Raw genomic sequence first — 21,874 nt, 5'->3', positions numbered from 1 at the left:
TCTGTGGAGAACAAAAAGTTTCCAAAAAAAAAAATTAAAAGCAGAGCTGCTCTACTGTCTAGAAATCTCACTGTCAGGTATTAAAGGCTTCACTACTGTGCTCACTGAAGATGTTTGCAATGCTCTTGTGAAAAAGCCCAAAAATGCAATGTAGTGAGAGATGAGTTGATAAATCTGTGATGGATATGAATAATCAATGCCATCCTTAAGATGGAAGAAAGGTATGCAATATCCAGCAGCTGTGAAAACATTACACTTAACGAAACAAGCCACAGAAATCCAGGCTACGTGATTTCACTTGGATGGAGTTTCTAAAATGATCAAATCCATAGACTCAGAGACTGGAAGGGTGGTAGTTGCTGGCTAGAGGGAAGGGTAAAGGGAGTTTCGCAAATGACTAGTATAAAGTTGACGTAAACAGAGTGTATGAGCTACAATGGGCCGAGAAGCAATGGCAACCTATTACGTAGAAGTTACTTGATTGAATAGATCTCATGCTGCTTCAGTATAATAAAAGCTCAAAATTAAATAATGAACATGAAAACCTGGAAGTCAATCTTTTTGTACATAGGTAAGGAGCACCAATATCTAAAGACGTGGGTACGGATTTCCTTTGTTCATCTGTAGTCACTATTTGATTATATTTAAAACACATTAAGTTTTAATAAAATAATTTCTAGAATGAAGAACGTATTTGGTGACATAAAGAAAAGATGGACCGTAGGTAGAAAATGGACACTAGATTTAAGTCATCTATCCACTTAGAAAAGTGCATTTTTTCTCCTTTAATTAAAGAATGAAAGATTGTTTTTATTTTTCTACATTTATTCATGTTATGCGAACGGGATAGCACATACATGCCACAGCCCCTGTGTTGTAAGATGGCAACTTAAAGGGATTTGGTCCTCTCCTCCCACCTTGCGGGTTCCAGAGAGTGATTGAACTCAAGTGGTCAGGTTTGGCAGCAAGCATATTTACCTGCTGAGCCACCTCACTAGCCCAATAAAGTGTCTTTACAAGGCAATAGTTATGCACCCATATTCCCTTAGAAAACCAGATGAACCAAATGGATAAAGTTTAGGTGTCTAGCATGAGAGGGATTAATTCAATGGCAAAGACCTGGAGGGAACAGGAACTCCCCAGCGAGAACAATAGAGTCAAAATACCTGGGTCCAAGGGGGTCTACAGAGACTGATAATCTAACTAAGGACCATGCATGGAGAGGACCTAGACCTCCTGTCCAGAGGAAGTCCATTGGCTGATCAGTTTCCAAGTGGGTTCCCTAGTAAGGGGTACAGGGGCTGTCGCTGACATGAACTCAGTGGCCTGCTCTTTGATCACCTCCCCGTGGTGGGTGCAGCCTTGCCAGGCCAGAGGAAGATGATGCAGCCAGCCTTGGCGAGACCTGATAGCCTAGGGTCAGATAGAAGGGGAGGAGGTCCTCCTGTATGGGATACTAGGGAAAGGGCATGGGGGAGAAGAGGGAGGATGGGTGGGACTGAGAGGAGACAAGGGAGGGGGCTGCAGAGGGGTTACAAAGTGAATAAATTGTAATATATGAATAAAATTAAATTATAAAAAGAATAAGAACTTCCTATGGTGTACTCAAATGTTCAATAAATGTTTAGTATGCACACATTAAACCAGGCTTAACCCTGGATGACACAGCAACCAGCACAAGATGTCCTGGGTTCCGTGTTCTTACTTTCAGTTGAAATTTGAAAAAAGGCAGCGAGAGAATGTTGTGTCTATGATTGAACTGATCAAAGAAACATATTCAGTCACTACTTCTGTCTATTCTCTAATTGACTTTGGATATATCAAAATTCTAAATCAAATGGTTGTTTGAGGAATACTGTTTTTCAAAATGACTTATGTCTCCTGTAAGGCCTACCAGGGAAACTCCTGAGCCATCAGGGTCTAACTGACTATTTTCGGCTGTAGAGCACATATTTTCTGGCCAGTGTGACATTATTCTCGGTACTATGTATAGTGGGTTGGGAGGATCATACTCTTACTTTTGGGAAGTGCATGCTACAGCTACATCTGATTCATTGAAGGGAAAGAATGTGAAACATAATGAGATTATCAAATAAATCAGATTTTGCTTTGCAGAGACCCACACTCTGAATTCCATGCAGATTTCAAATGTTCCAAATTTCTCTCAATTGAAACATGCCTTCTCCCTTCCACCTGTTTGGAGCCCTGCTTGGAACACATCCCTCCACTGTGCAAACTCAGCTAGGCTGCAGGACTTCATTAAACCTTGTTCCTATCTAATAATTACTAGCAAAGTGTTCATTCTACTAATTCTTTCCCCAATCTAAGATAAGACATTTTATACTGAGGTGTAACTGATCACTCCCATGTTTTCATTGACAAACCCCTTTGGACAAAACATAAGCTTATGATATTTATTAATTTTGTGTTATGGCTACTATAGAACTATACAGGCACTGTCTAGTCTCCATTTTTCTCTTCTGCTACAGTCTCAGTTCCCTTTTCACATGTATCACACACAGGGGTTACACTGTGCTATCCACAATGCGCTTTGTTCACCTTGTCTATCACCCTTTCTTATCTGCAACACTTCAGCTCACCCTTTTACTCTTGCTCCTCTTACAACCTTGTTAATTATTACCTAGAACTTCACAAGTAAGTCATGTGCCCAGAATCAAAGGGCTGATATCAAACCTCTTTAGCTTGTTGTTTGCTCAGTTTGGCACATGATAGCACCAGTCACAGTCTCTATCCCTCTGGAGCGATGCAGGGCACAGGGCGGAGAAAGGAGAGTGTATCATTAGAGTAGCATTAATACTGGTCAAAGATCCCTCTACCAAAGCATGGTCATGGCCTGTGCCAGGAGAATGTACCCAATTAAACATTATTTTCCTATTAAGCAATGGAAGCTTACTATACCTAATAACATTATACAACAGTGATATGAACTTCAAAGCTAGACTCACCTTTGGTTTATTTATGCCAAAAGGATCATTTTGCTATAAATGTGTTTCAAAACATAGTCAAGGACTTTGAAATTTCAAAAGCCACAGTGAGTTGATAGCTCATTTGCCATTCTGTATACTTTAACTCTGAAATATTAGCCTCTAATCCTGTTTATCTTTGCCATTGATGTCTTCAGCTTTAATGATTTCCCTCTCAGAGTGCATCCTACTCACTAGAGAATGCAGCCTAAGTTCCCCCCTCTTCTCAGCAACTGGAGAACAGCAAAGAGTCTGAAAACAAAGGACTGCAGCTTAGCAGCTCTCACCATCCTAAGCATCCCCACAGACAGTCCTTTTCAAATGAAATTAGGGCTTGCAAAGTTTTACCCTAATAACTTAGGGGAAGAAGATTAAAGTGAAATCATTTTAGTAAAGGGGCTTGAGGAATATCTGCCTATCATTACTGTTTATCTCCTAAGGTTGTGGGTTGATTCAATGCCAATTACAGAAGTCAAGTGTCCATGCTCTTGAATAGATTTTTTTTTTTTTTGTAGCTTTTCTTGTTAATTTTTATTTCAATTCGGAAAAAGGGAAGTGTTCATTTTGAGTCATTTTTTTAATAAAAAAAACCCCTCAAATTGTTTTAATGAGACAAATTTATAAGCATGAAGGTTTTGTAGGAAATTTTACGCCCCAGGTGAAATGTAGAATGTTTGGGTCTCTCAAATGTAATGAGTATTTAGTCACAAGTTTTTCTTTTAAAATAGTTCCAGTGAAGGCATAGATCAAAATTATGGGTCTAGAAATGGGATTTGCTGTCTTAATCAGGAGACCTAATTAGAGAAAAGTCTGTGATGAGAATATTGATTTTTGTAATATGAAAGTGTACAATAGTGAATTTTCTGCCTCTGCAATGATATTAAAAAAAAAAAAACAGTGTGAAGCATACTCCAGTATCTTTTTGTTTACATTTATTAATTAATTTTGCTGGAGAGAAGGAGTGTGTCAGGGTACATGTGCAGAGGTCAAGAAGATAATTGCAAGAGTCAGTTTCCTTCTACTCTGTGGATCCCTGGGATCAAACTCAGGCCATCAGGTTTGGCAGCAGGTGCATTTACCCACTGACTCACATTGCTGCTTTTGGAAGGAGCCCGACAATGCATTGACAATCAGCATGAGCAACTACGAGTAGTTTGTTAGGATGAGTGTTCACCAAGCACCTGTGTCTACCACAGCCATAAATGTCTTCAATCAGTAACAAACTGTGAGAACTAAAGAGTAGGCACTGTGCCCTGGGTCCAAAGATATGCTTAGACCATCAAAAAGAGTATTAATGAGTGAACACACGAGTAAGTATGTGTTCTGATGAATCATACAGGAAGGGGAGAGTAAGTTGACTTCTATTCTGTTTGTTTTCCCAGGGTCTATTTTTACCTGAAGTTGCCTGGCCACAGGAAGTACTTGTTTTACATGCTAGCATCTGGTCCTACTCAAAACATAATGCTTCAGAATATTCTGGGATTCATGTTCAGTTTTGGGTCTTTTTGTTAATTGCCATTTACTGCAAGAAGATGCTTTTCTGATGCACTGATCTATGAGTATATTGATAGGTCGTTAGGAGTCATTTCAGTACTACTTAGTATGCTTAGCAGAATAATAGTTTTACATTCTCCAACCAGGTCCTACAACCTATCCATTAACCATGCTAGGAATTGGCTCCATCTCATAGAGAGTGACTTATATCCAATTAGAAAGTGGTTGATTACTTCTGTAATTTTCATGCCACATACTAGTGGGCAGATCAGGTCAGTAGCTCTTATTCACAGCTGGGGGAGATTAATGATTATTTTCCTCTTCCATTAGTTGTACAGGACTTCCAACTCTGTGAAAGCTAGCCAGTAGGAATGGACGTTCCAATTTATAACTAAAACTGACTTCTCTAAGCTTATGATAAAACTGTGTGGTGTTTTCAGCAATAGGGCCTGACCACCAAATTGTGGACAGTAAATCCAAGAGCACTGATAATAGTTTGTAATGTTTGAGTGTCTATGGACCACACTGACTAACAACTCAATATAATTAGCTCATTCTAATACTTTTTTTTTTCTTTGCTAGCATGTGATATTCAGTCAGGTTATTGTACTCCTATTATAAAAGTAATACCATTCAAATTACATGTGTATGTGTGTTTTAGGAAATTTCTTTTCTTTTCTTTCTTCCTTTCTTTCTTCCTTCCTTCCTTCCTTCCTTCCTTCCTTCCTTTCTTTCTTTCTTTCTTTCTTTCTTTCTTTCTTTCTTTCTTTCTTTCTTTCTTTCTTTCCTTATTTATTTTTTTTGGACCATGCCTGGAGATAACCTAGAAACCCTGACTGATGTAGCTCATGGCAGCTCAGTGTCCAAGTGGGTTCCCTAGTTAGGAAATTTATATAGTACTAGGATTTCCCAAAGGTCTTCAGTATTAGGTATCTCTCCTTAAACTTGTTCTACACTGTCCTTCTATCTCCCACATTATTTAATCCTTCCTGTTCCATTTTTTACCCTTTCCTCCTTTATATGTCTGTGTTCTATTTCCCCTGCCTTGAATGGTTCTTTCCTAATGAAACATACATATGTAAAGAAGCAAAGCTAACATCTGCACATGAGAGAAAACATGCTATATTTAGCCTTCTGAATCTGAGTTGCTGCAGGATGATTATTTCCAATTCCACCCATTTACCTGCAATTCCATAATTTTACTTTTAGAAGTTAAATGACATTTTCATTCTGTAAACTACCACATTTCTATTATCAATTCACCAGTTGATGAATATCTACATTATTTCTGTTCCCTATCCATTGTAAATGAACACGGCAGAGCAAATATCTCTGTAGTAAGTAAGATGGAGAGACTATGAGATGTATGCCCCCAAATGGTATAGCTGGGTCAGGAGGTAGATTTTTAGCTCTTTGAGGAATCTCCACAGTGATTTTCGTCGTGGTTAGACCAGTTCATGGTCTAACTAGCAGTGAAATAAGTACACAGACTGACAACTTGGGTCAGAAAACAGGATTCTTCTATTTTTATTTTTTTACTTCATCCAAGAATAATCATCAATAATAAACAGCACCTTGGGGGGGGGGAGAAAAGCAGAAAAGCTATTCCAAGCATGTAGAACAAATGAACAAGCAGACACAGATTTTTTAGTATCTGTTCAAACAGACCTAAACTGAACTGGCCACAAGAAATGGGTCAGGTACTACCTTTTTCATTAAAAAATATCTACAGAGGAGAGCTTTGCAGCCAGTCCTGAAGATACCTGATAAAACAGGATCAGATGAATGGGGAGGAGGTCCCCCCTATCAGTGGACTTGGCAAGGGGCACAGTGGAGATGAGGGAGGGAGGGAGGGACTGGGAGGGAATGAGGGATCGGGACACAGCTGGGATACAGAGTTAATAAAATGTAACTGATAAGAAAAAAATAAAATTCAAAAAAATATCTACAAAGAGCATATTATAATCCTAAGCATTTATGTACCAAACACAGGGTATGCAACTTCAGAAAGAAACACTAATAGATATAAAATCACAAATTGAAAGTGACCCCAACACAATGATAGTGTGTGATTTCGACACCCTATTGTCACCACTAGATAAGTCATTCAAACTAAACACAAAAACCTAGTTCTAAATGTCATCAGAAATCAAATGGTTCCAAAAGACATGGAAAATATCCCATGCAAACACTAAAAATATACTATTTCTCACAGACCATAAAACTTTTATGAACTTGACGACATATTAGAACACAAAGCAAAGCTCATTCGTCCACTGTGGGGTACAGCCATTTTTCTAAGTAGGGTAGGTCCTGAAGGTATTTAGATCTTCCTGTTGCTCTGTTCAGTTTCTTCTGTGCCCTGCTGTATGATATTAGAAGAGGTATGGTAAAATACCCCACTGTGATTGTTGTATATGTCTATTTTTCACATTAATTCTGTCAGCTTTGCTCTGTATGCTTTAAAGTTCAGTAGTTGTCTAAAAATGTAGAATTGTTTGACCTCATTAGATGACTTCCATGGTTTTATCAAACATGGGACCTGACAAGTCTTTCAACAATGAGCCATACCCCAGGCCTGTTCTTATCACTTTAAAATTTGTCTTAGTTCTTACAATGTCTTCTGTCCTCGCTTCTGCTTTTATTTTTGTCCATTGTGCCTTCATACATAGATAGATATAAAACTGTTTTGTCGTTTTAATTCATTCTGAAAGTTTTCCTTTTTACTACTTCATCTTTTTTTTTTTTCAGCCGTTAAATTTGCCAGTCTCATCCATAACACAGCACATATACAGGTGATTCCTTTTGTCCATAGTGCCTTGTCCTATTTCCTTCATTCATTTATTTCTCATGAATTTCCTCAAGGGGCATAACTTGGCCCCCTAACCAGGTAAACTTCCTTTTCATGGTTATTTATGTAGTATTTTGTTCTTTCTTAGGATTGTAAGCTTCAGCTGTATTTTATAAACATGTAAAACTTAAGTCTGCTTAGGGGGCCTTAGCTTGATGAAGGGAAGACCAATTGATTTTTTTTTCTAACCATTAAATATTTGTAGCATTAATAAGTCAAGATGTAAAAATTATTGCAGTCAATTTGTAAATTTCATCACCATAACAGTTAAGTAACGCAAATAAAACTTAACAGAGGGCTTGGTCCATTTTACTTATCTGCATGTGTTTGCATTTCCCCGAGGAGGGAGGATCATACCGAGCCTAACCTATCCTACCTCAGTCATGTTCAGCTCCTTTGCCTGCAGTTTCCAGTAACTGTGGGCTTATTCCACAGAACAGTTTACTGAGACAACTCTATCTTTGCCCACCCACACCAGGGACAAATAGAACTGACCAAGTCCTGATTTATTTCAAATATTTTCCAAATCATTTGATGCAAATTCCTCTTCTACAATATCCCATTGTCATGTTTAAGTGAACGAGGCAAGGCGAAGGGCTCTGACTCATGAATGTTCACTTTCTTCTTGGACTAAGTAGGCAGCAACAGGCAAAAATATCCAGTGACTCAAAGTTCCTATGAGTGTATTGGAGTTTGTTTTCCCTGTTAGAAACTATTCTGCATACAACTGGGAGAAAGAATGACCTGCAGTGTGTCCTCCCGTCTCCAGCCTACCGCCAGGACCTCTGGGACGTCTGTGTTTTCAAAATATTCTGACTCTTCAGGGTTGTCTCATCTATTCCAAGAAAACAGTCTGGTCTTTTCATCCATTTACTCTTAGAAATTTTACAGCAAGCTACTAAGATGAAGCACAGTAAATATCAAGGAGCTTAAAGAAAACTAGGTGAATAAATGTACTGAAAATTGTTTAGATCCTTGAACTGCCCTTGGATCGAGTTGAAAAGAACTCTGATTCAGTCAGTGTGATCTGCTGTGCATAGCTATATCTCATATAAGCATCACCCCTACCTTATTCTGTCTGCTTATACAAAGAACAGATCTTAGCTTATTTTCAGTGCGCTAAAGCCAAATAAATGTTTTAAAAAAGGACTTTAATTATCTTGTTCTGTTGCTCTGCTTGTGGAGTTCCCGTTCCCTCCAGCTCTTACTATTTCCCACTTCTTACATAAAATTCCATTCACTCTGCCCATCAGTTGGCCATCAGGCTCAGCATCTGCTTTGACAGTCTATACTGCAGAGGCTTTCAGAGGCCCTCTGTGGAAGGGAACTTCCCAGAGACTCATACTCCAACCAAGGACTATTCGTGGAGATAACCTAGAACTCCTGCACAGATGTAGCCCATGGCAGGTCAGTGTCCAAGTGGGTTACATAGTAATGGGAAGAGGGACTGCCTCTGACATAATCTGATTGGCCTGCTCTTTGATCACCTCCCCCTGAGGGGGGAGCAGCCTTACCAGGCCACGGTAGAGGACATTGCAGCCACTTTTGATGAGAACTGATAGACTAAGATCAGAAAGGAGAGGAGAACCTCCCTTATCAGTGGACTTGGGGAGTGGCATGCATGCAGAAAGGGGAGGGAGGGTGGGATCGGGAGGGGAGGAGGGAGGGGCTTATGGGGGGATACAAAATGAATAAAGTGTAATTAATAAAAAAAGAGAAAAAAAAGAGAAAAAAGGACTTTAATATCTAACGTCTTTTTTATTTTAATTTTTATTTTTTCACAATTTATTCATTATATATGCAGATTGGAGCCCCCTTCCTCCAATCCTCCCAGTCCCACCATCCATTCCTCTTCTTCACTACCCCCTTCCTCTAGACCCCTGAAATGGGGAGTTCTCTTCTGTCATCTAAATCTAGCTTATCAAGTCTCATCAGGCCTGCGTGGATCCTCTCCCTCTGTGGCCTGGCAAGGCCACATTGTCAGGGTCAAGTGATGAAAGAGCAGGCAACCGAGCTCATGACAGAGGCAGCCCCTTCTCCCTTTACTCAGAAACCCACATGGAAACTAAGCTGCCAGTTGGCTACATCTGAACAGGGGTCTAGGTCCTCTATGTGCATGGTCCTTGGTTGGGGCATCAGTCTCTGCAGGACCCCCTGGACTCAGATTTTTAACTTAACTTCTTAGAAAAACATTTGTGACAATTACACCCTTGAAAATAATGATTGCCTCTAATGTATATAACTTTCTAATGGATATATCATCTCCCACTATGGGCTGGATATTGGTGTTTCCCCAACTCTCATACTAAAACTCAACTCTCACTGTGGTAGTGTTAGGAGAGAGTTTTAAAGGAAAGAATGGATTCTTCTTTGTAAAATTAATGTTCTTATTTTGAAAAATTACCCAGTGATCTCCACTACTTCTCTGACACATGTTGAGAATGGCTGTGCATGAACCAGGAGGGACACTCTCACAAGAATTTTAAGAAAGTGTCAATAATCTTCAGAATGATAGCATGTGACCTTAGACTGTTATATATGTACATACTTATACATATATACATATATTCCTGTATAATGACATGTGTATTTATCCATACACACAAACACAAACTTCATATATATTAACATAAAGAATGATTATATTAAAAGTACTGAACTATCATATTGTCTGGTGATTCTGGATCATTTTTCATACAAAAACATGGTTAAGGGGACTAGAAACAGTAATAATGTCAATCAAATAAAAAGCATACAAGTAGCACAAAAGTTCATGAAAAAAGCTACATTTCTAAAACAAACAATAAAATTAATAAACTTCCACCTAGATTAATCAAGCAAACAAGAACAAAAAACAAAAGACAAAACTCATCCATGCCAGGAGTCAAAGATGAAATGCTACAGGCTCTAGAAACACTAAGGTATCTGAGATTACACAGCAAAAATCTTTTCACAAGATCACCAACATGTATGAATTCAATAGCATCTGTGATGTAAAAAAATTATGAAGACTGATAAGATCAAATAAAATACCTGTATTACTTTATATAAAAATAATTTGAATTCACAGTTTAAAACTTTTCTACCAAGAAATCTCTAGGCCCCACCGGCCTAAGTGGTAAATACTTCCATTAGTTAAGAACTTAAATAGAAAAGTGTGATTACTTCCAACACAGTTTTCCAGGTAAAAAGTCACTATAAAGAGAGAAAGCAGAATAAAGAGCAATCTACAATCCCATTTGTGTACAATATCTCAGCATATTTGCTTATTGAATACCAAAATATATGTCATTTCATGACCAAATAGATGTGTCTTAAAATTATAAGACTGTTTTAATTTTAGAATTCAAGTCAGAATTTCATTAAATTAGAAAATGAATATAAACCAAACTATCTCTTTTTTTATCTATGCATTTTGGCTCACTTATTAAACATATGACCTGGTGTTAGTTTTGCACAATCTTTTTATTTTTGTTTGTTAGTTTTCTGGCTTTAACAAAAACTTTAAACATTTTTTAAGTTTATTTTCTTATTTTCTGTGTGTGAGTGTTTTACCTGCCTTTATGTAAGTGCTCCTTGTGGTGCCTGAGAAGGTCGGAAGAAGGCTTCAGATCTTTACAGTAGTGAACCACCATGTGGGTGCTTGGGATCAAAGTTGTGTCTTCTGCAAAACTAAGTGTCTCTTGCCACTGAGCCAACTCTGCAGCCCTTAAACATATTTTAATTGAAATAGAATTACATCCCTCTCTAAGCTCCTTTTTCTCCTTCTTCCCCCTCTTTTTATTCCTTCTTCTATCCTCTCTCAGCCATCCTCCCTCAAAACACTCAAACCTTTCTATTCACAAGCTGACAGCCTCCTTTTATGATTATTATAATATATATGTATATCTATGCATTTATATATATGTACCCACACATAGAAACTGCTGAGTTTCCTTTTGTTCTTTGTGTATATATGGTTTCAAGAATGATCACTCTGCAATGTACAACCAATAAATGCCCCCATCCCCTTCTCCCAGAAGACATCTGTTGCCTTCAGTTCTCTGTATAAGAACAGGACCCCATGAAATTCCCTCCCTTTCCAAGTTAACACGTTGATTATCTTAATGAGTGGAGAAAACGGATGTTTAAAAATTGAAATGTAGTTATGATATTTCTGTAAGTGAGTGTATGAAACACCCACAGTTAACATAGTTCCTAGTGAAAGATCACTTAGGATTAGGCAGACATAACAACTCAGCCTTCACCACTTCTAATTTAACATTTTCCTGCAGATCTTGGCCTCCGCATCATTTTAGGCAATTCAAAATTCACACAGATTATTATGTCACCCATATAAATCTTTGAGTTACTTTCATGACTGCAGGAAAATAAACTGAAGTTCTATATACAATAAAAAAAACCTATTTACATATGAAACCACAAGAATATGACATTTTAAAATATTAATTTGATAGTACTTTTCAGATATTTATTTTTCTAAAAATCATAAAATATTTAAGAAGTTTTCAGAAATGACATAAATGACTTATAGAATGAGAACTAGCAAATTTAGTAGAGAAGAAATTAAAATCTGATAAACTATGGTTTGAAATTTCAGATGAAGTGGCTGCTTGCTGCACAAGCGTGGTGGCCGGAGTTCTATTCCCAGAACCCAGATGGGTAAAAAGAGTAAAACAGCTTCCGCACATTGGCCTCTGTGTCCACATGTACACTGAGGCGTGCACTTACCACATACACATGCATGATCTGAATGCACACACACACATACAAATCAAATAAGCATAAACAGTTTTTTAAGTTTTCAGCTGGTCTTGGGCTTATATGTAAATACCTAAAGCATCACATTCAAACTCTGAAATTTCTTTATGGGTATTGTCATTATGATTTAAAAGATACACACGAAAACACAAAAAGCCTTGAATGCAAGCATAAATTTTGTTAGCCTTCAATAATAGCTATGGACTGGAGAGCATTATGTTAAGCGAAACTAGCTAGTCTAGCGAAGACAAATCTCACAGGCTTTTCACATTTGTGGCGTTTAGGGGATAGAATAATGAAGGGTAAGAAAGCAAACCATGAACTACCAAGAAAGTGGAAAGGGATGATGAAAGAGGAAGAGGAAAAGGCTGGGAACAGAGCAACCGTTGATGGAGTGAATGTTATCAAAGCACATCACATACACATATGGAAATGCCATGATGAAACACCGTACTTTGTGCTATTAGTAATTGTTAAAAAAAAAAAAACCTGCATAAAAGTTCTATGTATATTGCATCCTCTGGATTGCAGTTCAGAGTAGACTTGGACACTTCCAAATGGATGGATCAGTTTGTCATTTCCATCCACTATGCCAATAATCCTAATGCACTCTGGAAGTCGAGGCCTGCGATGTTTCCTCCTCTGTTAACACAGTTCACACTCAGCGAAGAAGGTTTAAGCCTTTATGCTTCTTTTCCAGGCTTAAAATAATTTAAAAAAAGAAACAAGTTTCCAGTGTATCTTTCAGTATGTCAGCAGCCGAAATTGTGTGCAGAAAGGGAATGAGCCCCTACGCAGCTCTGCGAGTGTTCCACAAAAGCCACTGCTGGCTTGCAGGAAATTCTCAAAAGGAAGAATGGAGGCATGTACTGTTGAGGATCACAAATTGGAGTACATTCAGCAGGGTTTGCAGCATCTTTCACATCTGCCTGCAGCCACAAGAACAATGATGCCTCCCTTGGTGTTTTTCGTTGGTGGAGTTACTGGAAGAACACACTGACTGAAGCAGGCATTCTTAGAGCTTGCTCCAAGCAAAACAGCTCCAAAGCTTCCAGATGCTGTGATAGAGGAAAAAGTAGTCACCCCGCCACTGAGCTATGCAAACTGTAAGCTGGTTCGTTCAACAAATAAATCACTGAGTATATACACTATGCAAGGCATGACCCGGGGTTGTGACAGAAGCGTGAACAAATTGGCATCTGTCATCAAGAAAACTGCAAACGATTAAATTTGTAACCAAATAATATAGTTTAGTAAGTAGAAAGCAAGCACTGGAAAGTAGGTAATGTGTCAAGAAATTAGAAAGAGCATATATGTGAAACCTTAAAGTTTGCATTGCTTAATTATTTGCCTAATATTTTAAATGTGTAATCTTTTTTGTACCTGTATCTGCAAGAAATATTTGCCTCCAAATTGCAAAAACAAAACAAAGCCATGGTCACGTCAACAAGCTCCATTGCAAGCTGAAAGTTTTCCTCGAGAGTTGAGTTTGCAGACATGGTGGAGCTCCCAAATATTTGAATGTAGGCCTCCCTTATGCACATTGAGGAACTTCCCTTTGTCATTTCACCCAAAGACTAACATAACCCAACTGAGCAATTGCTGCCATGATGGTTCTTTCATGGAGCCACATGCTCATCAAATAGATAAGGGCACTGAATCTTCAACTTTGAATGAGTGTGTTATATTGAATACTGAAGTTTTACTTAGAAATATACTTTCTCTGCGTACACCTAACACACTGTTGGAGATTATGATAGCTGCAAATCTAGAATATGTATCAGGCACTCTTCTGTTGCCGGGATACAACCCTACAACCATAACAATACCTAAAGAGAAGGGTTTATTTGGACTAACAGTTATAGAGGGATAAGAATCCATCATGCCAGCAAGCAGCAGGCATGGTGGCGAGCACAGAAGCTGAGAGCTCACACATACAAGGGCAAACACAAAGCACAGAGAGTGGACTGAAAGTTGGGCAAGTCTTTAAGTACTTGAAGTGCACCCCAGGGACATACTTCCTCTAACAAGGCTACACCCCCTAAACCTCTATAAGCAGTGCCTCTACCTGAGGACCCCTGGTGTTCAAATACCAAAAACCTGTGCCTGTGGGATACATTCTCTGTGAGAGAATACAGAACAGTTTAATGGATTTGGGTGTTTTGTGTTTTAGCTGTATTTTTATTGTCATCAATCTAGTGATGTTTGTTCACACCCTGGTTTGTATATTAATCTTCTATTTGAGGTTAGCTTTGCAGATGGCTTACTCTGTTAATTCTGGTGATTCTCTCTAGCTACAATTCTAGCTACTGGAATCCAGATGTTAGAAGTATGCCTCCTTCCTCATTTGGAGAAACTGATACATTAACTGCAGTTAATGCCAGTAGCTAGTAGCAATAGTAAGAACTGTATGTGGATGACGTATACTTTAGGATTATTCGTAATAAATACTATAAAATGTTTCAAAGCTGCTCTATATTATTTTAGAGAGAGAGCACACGTTGTTTTGTATTAGTCATGCAGATGTGGAAATTTACACTCATTACTCAGAAGTGACACCATATTGTAAAATGTTATTTTTATCTCAGCAAAGGTTTAAAAAACAGTTTCATTCGGAATTCCAGCCTCTTATTCTTCTTAGACTCTTCTTTCATATGTAATGATGTAGATTGCTATTTTAAGTTACTAACAGTTTGTGATTTTTGTCCTGTTCTCTATTTGCAATGATAATTGGCTAATTAGTGAGTTGATCATTCACAAAAAACACAACCCTGTAGAGAAGCAGGCTTTGGATATGCAAATGTTCTCATATATCAAAAGAAATTATTTTGAATATTTCACCCAAACTCAAGTGTTACTGCATGACTTCACTGCTTATCTTCAATACCAAAAGGTCATCAATGACATTTTTAAAAACGCACCACACAATAAACTGTGATTAATCTGTTTTATGAACCTAGTGCTTTAATGTTTATACACAGTTTCACATTGTGCTACTATCATTTATGCATAAGACCTTGTCTCAACCAACTATATAGCACAAATATTCAGTTTCATCTTTATATGTGGTCATTACCACATTATGTTTAAGAGGATTTTATAAGGATATCCTTTAAACATTTATGGTAAAGGAATTCAAGGAACACAGATTCAAATTAAGTAAGATCCTGCATTTGTCACCCTTCTACTCCTAGAATAAAAATGAAATAATTAACTTACAAAGAAAAAGATTTATTTCAGCTCTCAAGTTTTGTAGTTTTTTACCCATGACTGATTTTTGTTGTTGTTGCTGTTGTTTTTGGCCCATGATGAGATAAACTATCCCGGTAGGAGCCTTTGATGAAACAATGCACTCAACTTATGTCCAGGAAGCAGAAGAGAAAGACACAAGGTCAGGGTCATACAGTCCACTCTCTGGGCTCCCCTAGTCAACGTGCTTCAGGAGTGCTAAGTGGAAGGCCTGTTCTTTAACTCGGGGCTTGTGGACAAAGCCAGCATACAAACTATATTAGTTACTAACCAGCTCTATGCCTTTTTCTTAGCTCATAATTCTATGACTGGATTTTTAAAAAAGACATCATGCTTAATTTTTTTCTTGTAAAGAAAAATCTACAGCAAACCCAACATTTTTTAATATAATTATTTGACATATAATTCCTTCTGTTTTATTCTCTTGTATTAACTTTTACACATGGACAGCTATTCATCTTAACACATTATAAAATTATTTTTAAGACCAATATATCATTTATTATATGGTTACATTTTATAAATATTATTTAATTCGATCTTTACATAAATCTCATTATATATTGACAGCAATTCTACAGATGAAGAAAAAGAGGCATAGAAAATTTGAATAATTTATTAAAGTCATATAGATAACTAGTGGCTAAGGTAGGAATTGAGCCCATGGCTGCCCAATTCTTAAGTTTATGTTTTTAATCACTGCTATAATGAAACTACTATGGATGGTTCTTGAATTGGAAAACAAAAATAATATATGCAACAGTGCCTATCTTGGATAACATACTTTAGTTTCATAAGGTAAAACATTTTTCAAGTTTTCTTTGAGTGAGCCAAGATCAATGTACATTGATTTTGGAGCCCAAATCTATAATGTCTTTTAGCCTTTTCTTCTTAAATGTAGAAATGGAGTCTCTTTCCAGATATTAGAGAAATAATTACCCAGATGACAACCTAATCTTCTACACACCACAGCATTTTGGATCAAAGTGGGCAGCCTGTGAGAACATCCCAAAGTTTCATTTCGTGGCACAGGTGACAATGATGGGCCAGTGACACATTTTTCTCTTAGAGAGCTTGCACTCAGATATAAAAAAAGACAGTCAGTAACCTGATCAGGAATACTTAATTATATGATCAGAAACTAAAATGTAAGTGAGGGGCAGCAGAGAGGCCATGTAACTAATTCATGCTGACTAGTGAACCTACTGAAGACATTAACAAATTCCTGGTGCTAGAGGTCTTTTAATTATACTATGTATCCTGGTATGCTTTCTCTCTCATACATACACACACACATATGTATTGTATATATATATTGTATATATATATATACAATATATATATATTGTATATATATATATATTGTATATATATATATATACATATATATATTGTATATATATATATATACACACATACACACACACATATATATCATGATATATACTATGTAATATATCCTGTGACCACAATGATTTGAGGAGGAAAGCGTTTATTTCACCTTACAGTTCATTATGAGAAACCAAGTCAGAAACCTGGAGCAGAAAAGCAGAAGCTGTGGAAGAATGCTGCCTACTGGCTTGCTTCTCCTTCCCCACAGGGAGCAGACCTACCTGCCTAGGGATGGCATTGCTCACAGTGGGCTGGGCCATCTTACCTCAATTAGGAATGGAGAAGATGCTTCACAGATGTGGTCTCAGGCCAGCTGGATGAAAGCAATTTTTAATTGAAACTCCTTCTTCCCTGATGGCTCTAGTTTGCAGCAAGCCAATGGACATGACTGAGCACTCTGTGCTATATAGACTTGTCTAGAAGGGCAGACAATGCAGATGACAGGATAAAGACAACAAAGCTAACATGACAGGAAGTCCATGTACACACTCCCATCGCTACCTTTAATTCTTTTTGGAATTTCTCTCCTTTTCTTTCTCCAGCGCAGCTGGTTCGGTCCCTTGCTGCACTATTCACTAGATTTGTCATCTTGAACCAATCTCCTACCCCCTAGAGACAACTTATCCTGACATAAATGTAAAGGACAGGTGTCATGTGGTAGTTTCTGGAAAATGGTAGGGCCTCTAGAAATAATGCTAGAATTAGTATGGAGAATAAGCTGCTCTTCACTATCATCCATCTTCCTTACAGAGCTCTTTCTGCTTTTTCTGTCCTCCTTCCTGTGCCATCATCTGTTCTTTCCTTTCTCTTTGTGATAAGGATAGAGGAGAACCTCGGCCTAATCACCTTCTGAGCTTCCCTGATAAACTTCCATATTTTCTTTCTAGACTGTTCTGTTTCTAATGGAGTCTACATGAGATAATACTAGTGAATATGGTTTGCCTTATATTCCCTATTTCACATCCAGTTAATCTTTTAAATTCATTTGCAAGAAGCATTTCCTGATTACTGCCATTGAGTTTATTAGCCATATCCTCAAGGTCCTACCACAATTATAGGTGAGACTGTCTTGTCACTTCATCAAGGTGACACTTTTTTCTTTTTTATAGCAGAGACAATATATTACATAGTTTGCTTCATGCACAGCACCTGGCACATGGAAGCTATTCACTGAATACTTGAATTGAAACTCAATGTGCTGAGCCATGAGGAAAGCTGCCTGAACAGAAGCACTTACCAATTCAAAAGGTCAGGGAAGCACTTGAGCTGGTTTTGCTGCTATCAGGCCTCCTGTCCTTTCCGCATGTGGGAAACTCTCACTCTTTGTGCATGTGTGGCTGCCTTGCCACCACCCAGAAGTACAGGTGCACATATTAGCATCGAGCAGATTTGCACAGGCAAGAACTCTCCCATTTGTCATGAAAGCTAGGATTCCAAGAAAGGAGGTGATAAGTTGAAAAATTAGGGGGAAATATGTTTTGAGAAGAATCTGGCACACCCCTTCCCCACCTCCACATTAATGAAATGAAAAGGGTGGGGGAAGGAAATGTTATATGCTGTACATTGGCAGGAAAATTGTGCATGTCCTGTGAGCAGATGAACATGGGACTGTGAACAGGAAGCTGATTATTCCAACACATTATATTTCTCACTGGAAATATCATCCTGGAGGAAAAGTCCAACATCTCTGCTTTTGGAGCACCCACTCCTCCAGCTGACTACACAATCTTGGCTGGAAGAGCGTAATGACGGTCACTTAAAAGTACAGTAGACAGTGCTTGTTACATGGGCTAATTCAGTGCAGCTCTGACCCCGCCCAAATTTCGGGAAACTGCTTCCCTTTTTGCCTTTTCTCCATTGCTGGTTGGAGCAGTGGATTTTTATTCTGATCTGTTGCTGAACACACCCTTCTTCCTGTCACAACCTGCTGCCCACTTCTTGCCACATTTGATTGTCTCCAAGTGACAAAGAAGTAGGGACAGAAGCTGTGTAAACCGAGGCCACTTTTTTTTTTTTTTTTGCTTAACTTGGGGTTGCTGTGCATCACATAAAAATTGAGGGTTATCTGCATCAGCATTTCCATCTATTAGAGTAGAGAAAATGAACATGGAATTTGGAGAATTAATGATTAAGAATGAAGGAATTGTAAGAGGAATAGAGATAACCTAGCAGAGACATGATTTTAGAACTCCTGTTTCCAAATGATTTCTGAGGGACATTCGTTTTCATCATTTCCCTTGGGAGACACCACCATAATGATAAATACAGCTCTTTTCTGCCCCTCAAAAGAGCTCCATTTTTTTTTCTATTGCAAACAACCAAATTTAAGTAGTTTAAATTTAAGTATCCAGCATTTTAAAATTAAGTATACAGCTTGACTGTGTTAGCATCAGCCTGTCTGAGAATGACTCAGGTACCCCTCTTCTCTCGGTATGAAGCAGTGTTGACCCACGTCTAAAAACATAATCCATGTTAGTTAGCATTAGATGCAACTCTGAAAAGATTATTGGCTCTGAGCCACTAAAAAAAAAAGTCAAAGGTAACAGTTGCAAAGGTTTTTCAAACAGCAGAGTTTAATAAATCACAGAAGCAAAAAAACTAAAAATCACGCAGCAAGTAAAAACAGCCACCTTCATCAATCAGCAAAACAAGTTTGTTTTTAAATTCCACTAGAGTAGCTTTAAAAAAAAAAATTGTGTTGAAAGTTCTGCAGTCTATGTGGTACCCACACGAAGGGGGTGGTATTTGGACCCAGGCGGGACACAGGTGTGCTTCATTTGAAACGGAGCTCATTAACAGGCTCTGTGAGTTTATTCTGCCCCCACAACGTCAGAGTGGACTGAGAAGCGGCCACACTTCAGGCGCAGGGAGGCAGCTTACACCAGAGTTTTAAATGGAAAGGCTGCGGGACTAGGGCTACACACAACACACCCCAGCGCCTGCTGATTTATTCCGGAGGACAAGGGTAAAGATGAGCTTGTTTAATTTCAGCGCATTTTCAGTGTGACAGAGCGCTGAATCCAGCCACTAACCCCATTAAATTACTTGCCAAGGGCTGGACCCTATTTTTCTTTGGGAAAAAGGTGCCAGGGCAATAAGATAATTTGTAGTTCTGGGTTTCTAACATACAATAATTCTGACCACTTAAAACAGTTTTTGTAGGAAATATTTTATAGTTAGAGAAATAGTTTTTGACATTTTGGGGGGAAAAGAACAATGGGCCGTTTACAGGTCTACACAGCAGATTAATGAATCTAATTGAGTCTGTAGGGAAATGTTTCAGTTTAACTACTGGAACTAATTTATACATTCACTACATCGTAATAAGTCAATTTAAGTTTCTGGAAATAAAACTGGATATCCTGGGTATAGATTTGAACTATAAATTTCTGCAAGAAAGGAGTCTGTGTGTTCATTATACATTGTAAAATTACCATATGGACCTGTCAACACTTCTTAGCACAGCTTTGTAATAATGTCATTTAGTTTAACATTGTAATGTGCCAACTGAATTAATGTGTATGACACAAAGCATGCCTCCCTCCCAACCTCAGCTTCTGGGGAACTGTGCAACTTTTAAAGATTTTTTTTTTCTCTCAAGGCAAGAGCCTTCTGCATTTGCATAGGGAACTTCAAGACGAAGATTGAGTGTAATCGCATTTACTGGGAGCCTCTGAGAAACAAGCTATTGAGTCCTGATGCTGAGACTTTGCAGACAGATGAGCTCTGTAGAAGCAGGAATAAATCTTTACCTGGGAAACCTCACGTCACAACCAGCACGAATCTGCATGGAATGAAAAATAATGTTCTCTAATGACTTCTTCTTTTTTTTTTTTTTTAACCATGTGAGACTCTGAAGATGGAGAGGTAAGAACAGATTCTATACATATTAACACTGGGTGCTACTAGAGTGCTCAAAATAGTTTCTTCAATCTGAGAGTTTTTTTTTAAAATATAAAAGGTAGCATATTCTACATATATGTCATTAGACTTTGGCCTCACATAGCCCGATGAACAAATGATCTAGCAAAATGGGAACTGAGGGAAAACAATCACTAGCATTTACCTATATAAAGTCACTTACGTGTAAAATTTAGTTCTTACAACACATTTCATAAATGAGGGAACTGAGATGTAGAGGATTGCAGTGTTTCTGGACTGCCTACATGGCCAAACATGGACTTAAACATAGATATCCAATCACAGGACCAGGGTTCTTCATCTATGTATCATAGCCTCTACCTATATTAGTACCAACAGATAAAGCTCTCATGTTCCCAACTAGACAGATGATTTCACTCAGTCTATCTACACAGCAACCATGGAAGATAGCTGTTACTATACTAATTTCATGGATACAGACACTGAGAGGAAGGATGCATAAGAGCCCAAATCATGGCAGTGGTGGGTGAGAAAGCCTGGATTTGAATCAAGGCAAAGTAACACCACCTCACGGAGACATCCAGTCTCATCAGAGTTTGTTCTAGTCACAGAATAGATGTAAGCTCTTTCATAAGTGTTTCACAAGGGCTGGCCTATGCGAAAACTTACCCCTGGGTTAAGGGATTGACTTTTACAAGGCATACACTCACTTATAAGTGGACATTAGCCGTATAATATAGAATAGCCATGCTAAAATCTACAGACCTGAAGAAGATAAACACTAAGGAAGACCCTAGGGAGGATGCTTAAATCTCATTTAGAATGGCAAACAGGACAGACACCAGAATCAGTGGAAGAGTGGAAACAGGACGATTTCCTGTTCCCTTTGAAGCAATACACTATGATACGGGTATTTGTGAAGACACTACCTTAGATGAGCTTCTACGGTGAGCGTCTGTGATGAGCTGGCTGTTGCGAGGCAGAGTTAAATTTCAAACAAGAAACTTGTCATTAAGTCTTTAATGGACATAAGAGTTTCAGGAAAGGGTCAAGCAATCCACGAACAAGTTACAGGTGTGGAGTAAAACAGGGAAAGCCTCCAAGGCAAAGGTACAACAGACAAAGGGTTTTCCTGAAGATAAAGGAATCTCTGCCTCAGACTTGGACATTCATGCCAGCATGACAAACATGAATGCCAGACATGATATCTGTAACTAAGGAAATTTAGTTTCCCTTTAAAAATTATTTATTAGTTTATTAT

The sequence above is a fragment of the Psammomys obesus genome, unplaced genomic scaffold (assembly GCF_907164565.1).
Source record: "Psammomys obesus unplaced genomic scaffold, mPsaObe1.curated_primary_1811, whole genome shotgun sequence".
Lineage (NCBI taxonomy): Eukaryota > Metazoa > Chordata > Mammalia > Rodentia > Muridae > Psammomys > Psammomys obesus.
Note: the sequence above shows the minus strand (reverse complement) of the source record.